This window comes from Agelaius tricolor, unplaced genomic scaffold, assembly GCF_023055355.1.
Source record: "Agelaius tricolor isolate 1412-34295 unplaced genomic scaffold, bAgeTri1.0.p SCAF_7, whole genome shotgun sequence".
NCBI lineage: Eukaryota > Metazoa > Chordata > Aves > Passeriformes > Icteridae > Agelaius > Agelaius tricolor.
Window position 1 is genome coordinate 32,564,833 of NW_027269267.1, and position 10,819 is coordinate 32,575,651.

The window sequence follows — 10,819 nt, forward strand, 5'->3', positions numbered from 1 at the left end:
AACTACATACAATATGTATATGCATTAACAGACCTATTTAATATGGCAAAAAATTTAACTTAATTGTTGTTTTTCTCAATGTAGTGGTGCTAAAAGTTTCAAAAATTCTCAATGTACCAAGTTGCAGAACTACAGAACCTAAAAAGACACTACAAAGTAGTGCAGTAATACCAGGTATTACTAGAGAACTACACCAAACTTCAGTTAGGAAATGGCAATTAAAATAACTACAAGCTCAAGTCCCAGTCCCGCCACATTACATGTACATACTTTTAAGCTGGCTGGACATTTAAGAGCCTAGACAAAAAAGAGATACCATGTGCCATGGGTTTATGTTAACACTGCTAAAAAAGATTGTATTTCTGTATTTCCCAGCATTCCTATTTGTAAACTTGACTTACACTGATGATTGCATAAATTTTCTGCAAGTTCTAAACTTATTTTTCAAGTCATAGCCTCACTATAAATATGTTCAGTAGCGAATTAAAAAAAACCATACAGCTTTCAGAAACACATCAGTTCTTATCCAATCTATGGAGAAATAAATGGATGGTAGCAGCATGATAAGCTTGTTAAATCAAAAGGGAATTCACCAGTGTTATATCATCAGTATTTATTTTCCCCAAGAAAAATCAAAGAAGTCAGTTTTCTAGAGAATTATGATTAAGTAATAAATATTATAGTTAAAAAGGGAAAATTTAATGTGTGCTTCTTCCTGAATTAATTTTCAACCTTTTTTTAAATCTCAGTGAAGAAAAGTGTAATTATTTGTTATAACAATTATTAGCATACAAACAAGGTAAGTGGAAACATAAACATACCATATCTTTCCAGAGCTGCAGAATCTTGTTCTTTCAAATTCTAAAATGGACTTCTACAGTTCTTGTACCTATAATGCAAAACATTACAATTCAGTTCTTGCACTATGCTTCACACTAATCTGAAGCTCCATACAACTTCAAGACAGTACATTCAAAAATGCCTATTCGATTAGTCACAAATCTGCAACTAAAGGAAACACAGAATCATAGAATATGTCTAGTCAGGAGGGACCTACAAGGATCATCATATCAAACTCTTCACTTCTCACAGGACTACCTGAACCTAAACCATATAAAAATAAATCACACCTCTCATAGAAAAGCACAACAGAAAATAATTATTATGTTAGATAAGCTACAAAAGTGTGAAGTTCATACACACAGTGTTCCCTATTTTTTCCCCTGTAGTGATGCAATAGAGTTTTACAATTCCATTCATCCAGTTCATTATAAATACCAATTTCCTTTCTCCTTCCTGCCCCTTATTTTGCCTTTTTTTTTTCTTTTCTTTAAGAACTGGCATTTATAATAAGAAAAAAAAAAAAAAAACCACTCAGGAGAAGTCACAGATGGAACCAAATCTTTGTTCTGGGTGCATAAAACTGCTGGAGTTCAGTATGCTTTTCTATAAATTCATTTTCAGAGAAGTCATATTTAACAAAGGACTAAAACATACTTGAAATATTTTCAACAAACACCTAAAAGCACAACCAGCCTCAAGGGAAAAGGTGACAGAAACAGACACATATGCATATAACTAAAGAAGGATAGGGGTCGTGGATTCCCCATCGCTGAAGTTGTTCAAAACCAAGCTGGATGGGGCTCTCAGTAACCTGGTCTAGTGAAAGGTGCCCCTGCCCATGGATGAGGCTTGTAGTTAGATTTTTTCTTTAAGGTTCCCTACCAACCCAAACCATTCCCTGATTCCATGAAATCTACTAACTACTTTCCAAAAAAGTTAGTAATTTGGCACAGAATACCACACTTTCAGCACTCTGAAGATTTAATACATAATTTCTTGGCTTAAAACTCTATTAAGAACAAACAATTTCAATGCAGCTGATTTAGGCTGATCTCCAATATAGATCAGGGTTCCCACACAGGAAACCTCAATCTGGTTACCTTAATGACATTTTATTTTAGAAGATGCCAAACCAGCAAGAAATCATTTGGTGTCAGGGGCCAAATTCTTTATCAGGGAACTGTAATGGGGTGATCCTGGACCAGTTTTGCCACTAAAGCTCCAAGCACTAACAATGTGAGCACACTCTTTTGTATCTTAAAAAAATCAGTTATACAGGGCAGCCTACAAGTTTTGTGAAAAAGAACTGCTATTTAAACAAGCAATTCTAGTAATTATGTAGCTTTCTGTACAGTTCGGATTACTGTGTTAACGATATGCAACTGTGTCAATTAAATTTTGTTACCATTCAGAAAAAAAACAGAAGAAAAATTCATCTAAACAACATGAGACAGTAACTGATGATTTTCCTATTTGTAAGCAGCACTTCCACTCCATATCCACAGCAGAAATCCCAAATACCTTATATTCTACCAAAGAATAATTCTTCATTCACTGTGGTGCCATCAGACAAACTCAGTTAGAAGTATTCTGACAAATGCAACCAATATTTTCACACCTTGTGTTGCAGGACTTCCAGATTCGATGTATGCATTTGTTCCTCTACAGACATAGAGCAGTGTCATCTGTATAAAATTCTCTCATTCTCCTCTAAGATACAGAAGCACAAATTTTCAGTATGCACAGAGTAGGAGGAGAGCACCAAGTACAGCTAGAAAAAGTATTGCAAATACATCTACCAGGGTTCTTATGATTATTGCCCAGCAACAGAGACAAAAAAAAAAGGTTCCCAAAAGAACTGAAGCTATGGAATAAGGTAGGACTGTACAACTGATAGAGGAAACAAGACCACAAAGGAGGAGATGTAGACAGCTTATTTGCATAATAATGCACAGAACAGAAGAGCAAATCCAACAACACAAAACTGAAGTTCCTGAACTTCCAGTTCTTCTCCTTCAGTTTCTCCCCAACAGCTACCACTAAGGCAGAACAGAGTTCAGCAGTCTACTAAGTCTAAAGTCTACATTCAAAGGCAACATGACAACACAAAAGGAAATAAGGCTAATAAGGCTCTGTAATGCTTGTCTAAAAGGAATGAAAATTATTTCATGAAGTCAGATGTACTTCAACATTCACCTTCAGTATACTTAATTAGCACTAAGCCACATCTGCCTAAAAAAATGCAAATGACAATATGACTTAAAGCTTGGCCAACCATATTGCTTCCACTCCACATTAAAAAAATCTCAATCCATCATGTGACCAGAGCCAAAAAAGCTGCTTGTTTACAACTATGCCATGCATTTTCAATAAGGAGACTTCAAGGCACACTGAATTATATTAACACAGACAGTAAAGCACTGAATTAACCACACTGTCACATACGGAATTACAAAATATTTAAGAAATTAATTATAAAATACAAAAAATATTTTGCAACTCTCATGTTTGGCCCAGTAAAAAGTATCATGAAATCATCTCTATCAGGTGCTTAGATTATGTTTTATGTTTACATCCTTCTTTCAATCAGATATTCAGGTTATAGGAATCATGCAAATGGAGTATTTTTCTCATGGAAAGGACTCAATCTTTACAAGCAAGAAATACCAGTGTTTCACAGAAGTGTTACACTCTCTCAGGAGCTCCCTTGTCCTTGAAATCTGATGGGATTCAGCAGGTTGTGTGGACTCTTTAAGTATGTATTTCTATTGGCTACAATAAGCAATTTTTGCTACACCAGCTGAAACACAAGGTGCTGCTACTCAGTCAGTGTACACTAGCATACCTTGGACTTTCTAAAAATAAACCTGGGTGTACACATAGTAAAACACAATATTCATCACCAAGACTTTGGACATGAGATTTCACTATGAAATAATAAGCAATCACTATCTGAGTATAGCTACACAAATAAGAAAAATGAAAGATTGTATTGGAAACAGAAATTCTGAGGTAGTGACAGACCTCTTCAGTATTATCTAGCTTTGCAGAAGTTTTTGATTCCTTTTAAGAAAAAGGCAAGTACCACATTGTAAAATGAAAATATTTAAAGTATTAGTTAGCTCAAACATACAACTAACCATAAGGCAAAAGCAAAACTCTTCTACAACTATGATAGCCATTCTTGAAGTATTTTGACCTACGTCCCATTTGAGAAGTTGAGCTCCTTTGAGAGCCACTCCACCACCCTGTAACAGCCCAAGCCTGCCGAACTGCAGCTGCTGCAGCCTGGGTCCCAGGGAGCATACCAGAGCAGGAGTACACAAGCAGCGCCAGAGCCTGGCTGCCTGGACAAGCCTGGCATCTCAGTGCCCTGCAAGCTTGGCAACACAAGAGAGATCACTCTAGTGCCTCCCCTGCACAAAGCTCCTAAGGGTAAGGGAGAGGGTGTCTGTCATCCAGATCTCCTCATTTTATCGATTTCTTAGGTGTAATGATTATCAAGGAAGTATTAAAAAGTCCTAAAAGAGTCTGCCAAAGGAAGCTATGACCATGGTCTTCTCTATGGAGAGATGAACTAGCTTCACACCTAGAACTTTAGCTTGGTCAGAAGTCCTATCACAGTCCTCAAACAACACCAGAAAGAAACACAAACTATGTGGACTAATCATTGCCAGACCATTATGCAACAGCCACCAAACCCAAACAGATGTTCTGTAATTTTTTTGCTTGTGATCCTACTGATCCATAGGCCACCAAGATCAAACCACTCTTTAGTTTTTGATACTTAAATTTTGTATTTAGTTGTTTAGGTCACAGCTTTGACATTCTGTCACATAAGGAAGGAACATGAAAGCACATGGAGGACAGGAAGATTTGAGACAGCCAGCATGGCTTCACTAAGGGCAAGTCGAGCTGGACTAACCTAATGGGTTACTATGACAGAGTGACTGCATCAATGGACAAGGAAACAGCTACTGATGTCATCTATTTGAACTTCTGAGGCTTTTGCACAGCACCCACAGCACAGCACCCTTCATCCTAAGTTGGAGAGATAATAGATGGACTCTTTGGTGGATGAGGAATTGCTTGGATGGCTGCATACAGAGTGTAGTGGTCAATGGCTTAATGTTCAGATGGACATCAATGACGTGTCCCTCAGGGGTCCACCCAGTTCATCAATGACAGACAGTGGGACCTAATGTACCCTCAGGAAATCTGCAAACAATACTAAGTTGTGTGGTGTGGCTGATATGCCTGAGGAATGGAATGCCATCCAGAGGGACCTGGACAACACTGAAAAGCAGGCTTATGAGAACCTCACCCAATGAGTCCAGGTGCAAAGTCCTGAACCTGGGCTGGCAACACCTGATATCAATACAGGCCAGGGGATAAGGGAATTGGCAGCAGAATTAATTACAGAAGAACTTGGAGATCCTGGCTGTTGGAAGGCCAGCCTTGTCCCAGCAATGTGTCCAAAATGTATCCTTGCAGTCCAGAATGTATATCCTTGGCTGCATCAAGAGCAGCATGGCCAGCAGGCCAAGGGAGACTAGTCTGCCCTTCTACTCCTCTGAGACCCCACCTGCAGTGGTGCATCCAGCTCTGGAGTCCTCAGCACACAACAGGCATGGACCTGTTGGAGAAAGTCCAGAGGAGGGCCACAAAAAATTATCAGAGAGCTGGAGCAGCTCTCCTATGAAAAAAGGCTGAAAGAGTTAGCACTGTTCACCCTGGAGAAGAGAAGGATCTGGAGAGACCCATTTGCTTTTGTTTAGTACTGAAGAAGAACTTACATGACAGAGAAGGACAAACTTTTTACAAGGGCCTGCTATGACAGGATAAGAGGTAATGGCTTTTAACTAAAAGAGAGTAGATTAAGATGGTATCAGAAAGTAATTTTTTACAGATTTCCCAGGGATAGGAGATGCCCCATCCCTGGAAATATACACAGTTAAGCTGGACGGGGCTCTGAGCAACCTGATCTATTTGAAAATGTCCCTGCTTATTGCAGAGGAATTTGGACTAGATGACATTTAAAGGTCCCTTCCAACCCAAACTATTCCAAGTCTGTGGGAAAAAAAAAGTCATGCACTCCATATCAAGCAGTCAATGAGTTAAAGTTGTCCTATAACATGAGTTAAAAGTTGTCCTATATCCACCACCACTGTAATCCACCTCTGAGTGACAGTGCCACTTCCGTCATGCTACATAAGATAAATGTGATTCTCAGAAGCAAGTTATGTTAGTACACAGAGCATGTTTTTAAAGTTATTTGAATGGATGCAAACAGCAATGTTTTTCAATGAAAAGTACTGGGACAGCTACATACTGTGAATGCCCTTTTCAAGCCACCAGATCAGAAAAAAAAAAAAGTTCTGCTTCACTAACTAGAAGTCTCTCTAAAAAACCCATATATACTTCTGTCCTAAGGAAATTCAAGTAGCTTCAAAAGAAGCAGATCACCCCTCTTACCTAAGACAGTGAAGTGAGGGTCCAGAAGGAAGCCACCCATTTAGCTCCACTCAGCAGAACAACTGCAGCTTCTCCTAATTCTTCACCACTCTGTAAAACATGGGTAAAGAACCATGCAGGACGGTAACGGAAAGAGTATCGGTAAAGACTGACTTCCACCCCCTTCCTCCATTCAGCAGTTTGCATAATACAGGGAAGCAGGCTCAACCTATTAAAGTAAGTAAGAAGTAGTTAATGCTTCCTTTAAGAGATTCATTCATAAGAGTATTTGTTAGACAGAACTATAATAATATTTGATTCATAATGTAATTTTGCACCCAGCAAGTTATTTTGTCAATAAGCTCTATCCCTCCTAACCACAGGAAGGTGCAGCTATTCAAAAATAGCAATTTAAAATGCTTTTTAGTCAGATGTTACATTGCCAAACCTGAATCTCAACATTATTTGATTTTCACATTCTTTCTATGAGGTTATTTTCCTGAAGAAATGTGTCACCAGCTGCTGTAGTTACTGAAGTGTTGCTTCATTGCAAAATGTTACCTTTAGACTGTATTTGCTGACTTTCTGCTAACCGACCAGGTATGTTGCACACATTACTATTCCTGTGAACCAGCTTTTTTTCAAACTTTAATTCATGGGCAACACAGCTTTATGAGGCCATCAGGCACTGCCTGCTAATACAAGAAGTTACAGCAGTAAATGTTAAGGTCAAAATATTTAAGGTGACAAAATTCACTTCAAACACGAGATTTGCTCACTGTTGTTGTCTCTAGGAACCAACTATTTAGCACAGCTTACAGAACTTCTGGGAGGGGGTACTTTTTTATTTTTGAAAGTAAACAACATAGTCTAGATTTTTTTCATTACAGACCCTGATAGCAAATGTATTACTCCCCTCCTTCCAGGTACAAATCAGAATTTGATTAGTGACAGAAAACCTTTTGACACTGCTTCTCTAAAAAATTCGCAGCTACCTTAAATACACTGGATATTTCAGAAAACTTGTAAAACACACCTCCTTTGTTTAAAAATCAATAGAAATTCATTAATTAAAGTGAAGACTTGGCCCACACTACCAGAAAGGAAGATTGATGCTGGAAATGAGATCTATACCTAGATACCTTATGAATTATATTCCTTTTTCCCTCAATTGCATGTTCTACTTTTAAGAATTAGTGGCTTTCATCTTCAGGTGCATGAGTACACTGGTGTGGGGAGGAAGAAAGAAATTTCTTGTGTTTAAAATAAGATGAATTATCTCTGGACATTCACTAAGTAAACTAAAACTAAAAGTAACAGAGGGGGGGAAAAAAATCATTCCTGCGCAGCAAAAATTAGGATGATGCATATTTACAAAAACATAAAAACTGATTAAATTCCATGGTAAGTGTCATATCATGTACTATGCTAATTACTGTTTATAGAAAATGTTCTATGTTTAAACATATTTACAATTAAACACGTTTATAACTTAAAACTCAACTCTGGTTAAGCAGAACCTGTGAATTCTGAGAACTAGTGAAGAATCTGTCAACAAAGGACATAATCATAGTGAAAAAAACATGATTTTATATTGTGTGTGCTGGGTCCTGGTGGTACACATGACATTCAATGCTTTCAAAGGAGAAGTTAAATTATATGCAAAAGAACCAGGTTTATTTTCTCAAGTGGATTAAAACAACTGGGGACAATTTCCAGGTGCTCTAACAGGGACTCCAACAGGCTGAGAACAACTCTAGACATGTTCAACATATACGCACAGTTTTCAATTCCATTCATAAAAGAATCATCCTTCCCATGTTTTTAAACAACAGCAGCAATTACAAAAAAGGAAAAGACCAGAAGTCTTGTTTGTTATTTAAAAAAAAGAAAAACCCACACAACTTTAGAGCTCTGAAGAGGACTTGGACTGAAAAATTTAGGCTTTAAAACACTGCTTTTCAAGCCTGACTTTTTTTACCAAGTCACAGAAACATATGCTGAAATAACCCCGAACAAATTAAATACTCATTTTGGTACCTAGCTTGGGGCTTTTGTTTCTATATTCTTGGGAGATGCTCAGGACACTCCAACGAGGAGAAATAGTAAACACCTCTGATAAAAAAAATGAACTTAATTCCAGCAGGAAAGATGCTACATTAAATAGCAAACACTTAGAATGGAATGGAAGGTATTTGTAAAAGAGAGATGAAGCATCTGTAACATTGTACAGAAATAATTTCAATTAAAAGTATCAGCTCTGTAAATGTAACTAGTGGACTAGGCTTTCTTTCACTACTTTTCTGTACTGAGTTGACAGAATGATACTGCACTACAAACTGCATCTGTTTTAAAAGACAAACACGTGTGATAGTTTTCTCCGCACATCCATATCAATTTAGTGATACACATTTCATACTTTCAATTCAACACACTCAATTAAACTGAGTTTTGCCATATTTTCAAATTTCTAAAAAGTACCTTCAACTGTTTTCACAATGAAAGGGCATAGCTATTCAGAGCCAACATCTAAACCAAGCACTTTGTGAGAACTGTAAGCCCATTTTCCAACAATTTTCATTCTTATCAAGTAGTACACCTCTCTCTATCGCCAACATTTCCCTCTCCCCCCACCATAAGTGCCAAACAACACAGTACAACTCAGAATGTGGCTTCTCCTTAGCAGGTAATCTCTCCAACTGGATGCTATTTGCATGAATTAGGAACTTAATCTTATCTTTTAGACCTCTCCCTTTCAAACCAGTCAGTTAGTCAAAAAAAAAAAAAAAGAAGAAAAAGAGAAAGAAGATAAATTGACAATACAATCACGCAGGTTCTACTTTGTTAAGAAATCAAAGCTAAAATCGGGTACAATTTTCCACTGAGAAACTTTCTGCTAGACATGCAAGAAGCATGGTAAAACCGCTCTGAGAAGCCGATTTCTCAGAGGGCTTCAGGTTTGCAGATTCTTACTGAAGCAGGTAAGTTCCACACAGACAGAAGGACCATCCCTGAAGTGATGTGTAAAACACATGCTTAGTCCCAGAATTAGACCAACACATTACACAGAAGAAAACATAAACAAGTATTTCCATTAATTGCAGAAAAAAGAAAAGGAATAACTATAAGCCTATAAATGACAGGTTCTTGTCACTTAAAGGAGAATTGTGAAACATGTTTTGTTTCTTAAGCAGTAGTAACTGCTGAATGACCACACCACATCAACTTAGACATCTGATTTACAAATCAGCGGTAAAGTGTAACATCCCTTAACAGAAATACTGTAGGTATGCTTAAAAACTGAAGCCCAAAAAGTCCCGCAGTCAGGAGCGACAGATCACATGCATCAACAAGGCAGCCTGCTCACAGGTTCAGCCTGCTCACTCTTCAGACTGGACAGAGGGTAAGACGAGCAAAGTGATCAGACACACTTTGTCAAGCAGGCCTTGGCCACTAGTTAAGAGACCCTCGCAGCACTTCCCATTCCCATTGCGACAGCACCGAGCCGTCCCATGCCCACGGCAGCCCCGAAGAGTAGGCACCGAACCGGGAAACTGAGGCAGGGGGAGGCTGGGTTCACCCAAGGTCGCCCAGCGAGCCGGGTCTCCCGGGGGGCAGGAGAGGCTCGGAGCCGCCCGCCCGCCCGGCCTTCCCGGGCGGCCCCGCACCCATGCGTCTCACGGCGCGGAAGGCGAGGACCCCAGGGGCTGCCGCCTTCCCCTCCCCGGCGCGGGGGAGCTGGCAGGGCCGCCTCCCTCCCGTCCAGGGCCGGCGTGAGCCGGGCGCCATCCCCGCTCCCAGCCCTGCGCAGCGCTCACACCGACCTGGGCGCCTCGGCTGCTGCTCCCGGGCGCTCCCGCCGCCGCTGCCGCCCGGGCTCATGCGGGGGCCGCGCCGCACTCGGGGCTGGGCCGCGGGCGAGAAGAAGGCGCCGCCGCTGCTGCTGCCGGTGCGGCCGGAGCCGCGGCCTGGCGGGGCGGGGAAGGCGAGGCGGGCGGACGGGCCGGGCCGGGAGGGCGCGTCTCCTCCTCCTGCTCCTATGTCGGCCGGGCCGCGCTCAGCGCGAGCCCCGCTCCTCCATCTTGGGACAACGCGGATGTCGGCGCGGCGCAGGCTCGGGGCGCGCGGGGGGGCGCGCGGGAAGGAGGGAGGGAGAGAAGGAGGGAGGACCGGCCGTGTCCCGGCGTGCAGTGCGGGCGGGGGCGAGGCGAGGCGGCGGCGGCGGCGCGCTACCCGCCGCGGGCAACCATAGAGAGCTGCCGGACCGCGCCTTCCGGCCGTGTGCACTCGCGGCGGCGCCCGGCGGAAGAACGGAGCCGCGGCGGCGCCTGCGCGCCCGCGTGCGCGAGGCGGGGGCCGCCATGTTGGAAGAGGGCAGCGCGGGGCCGCGGGGTGGGGGCGCCGGCAAGGCGGGCGCGCGGGGCAGGGCGGGGCTCGGGGCTGCGCGTGCGCAGGGTGCGGGGCGTGCGGCGCGGGTGGGCCGGTGTGAGGGAGCAGGGGAGTGCGCGTCGGGAACGGCTGG

The 10,819-nt window shown here is 41.8% G+C and overlaps 1 protein-coding gene across 6 annotated transcripts in view; it reads right to left on the reverse strand.

Annotated features, from left to right (window-relative positions):
- The window catches only part of UBE3A (ubiquitin protein ligase E3A), a 53,360-nt gene extending 42,779 nt beyond the window's left edge, over positions 1-10,581 (reverse strand). For 3 of the 6 annotated variants that reach the window (XM_071430877.1, XM_071430879.1, XM_071430873.1), the window contains exons 1-3: positions 10,122-10,581; positions 6,319-6,408; positions 822-889 (exon numbers count right to left, since the gene is read on the reverse strand). The gene's annotated coding sequence lies outside the window, so the exon portion shown is untranslated. Of the gene's footprint in view, positions 1-821; positions 890-6,318; positions 6,527-10,121 lie in introns of all 6 variants that reach the window. The other 3 variants (XM_071430878.1, XM_071430876.1, XM_071430874.1) reach the window with 2 other exon arrangements.
- Between the last annotated feature and the right edge of the window lie 238 nt (positions 10,582-10,819).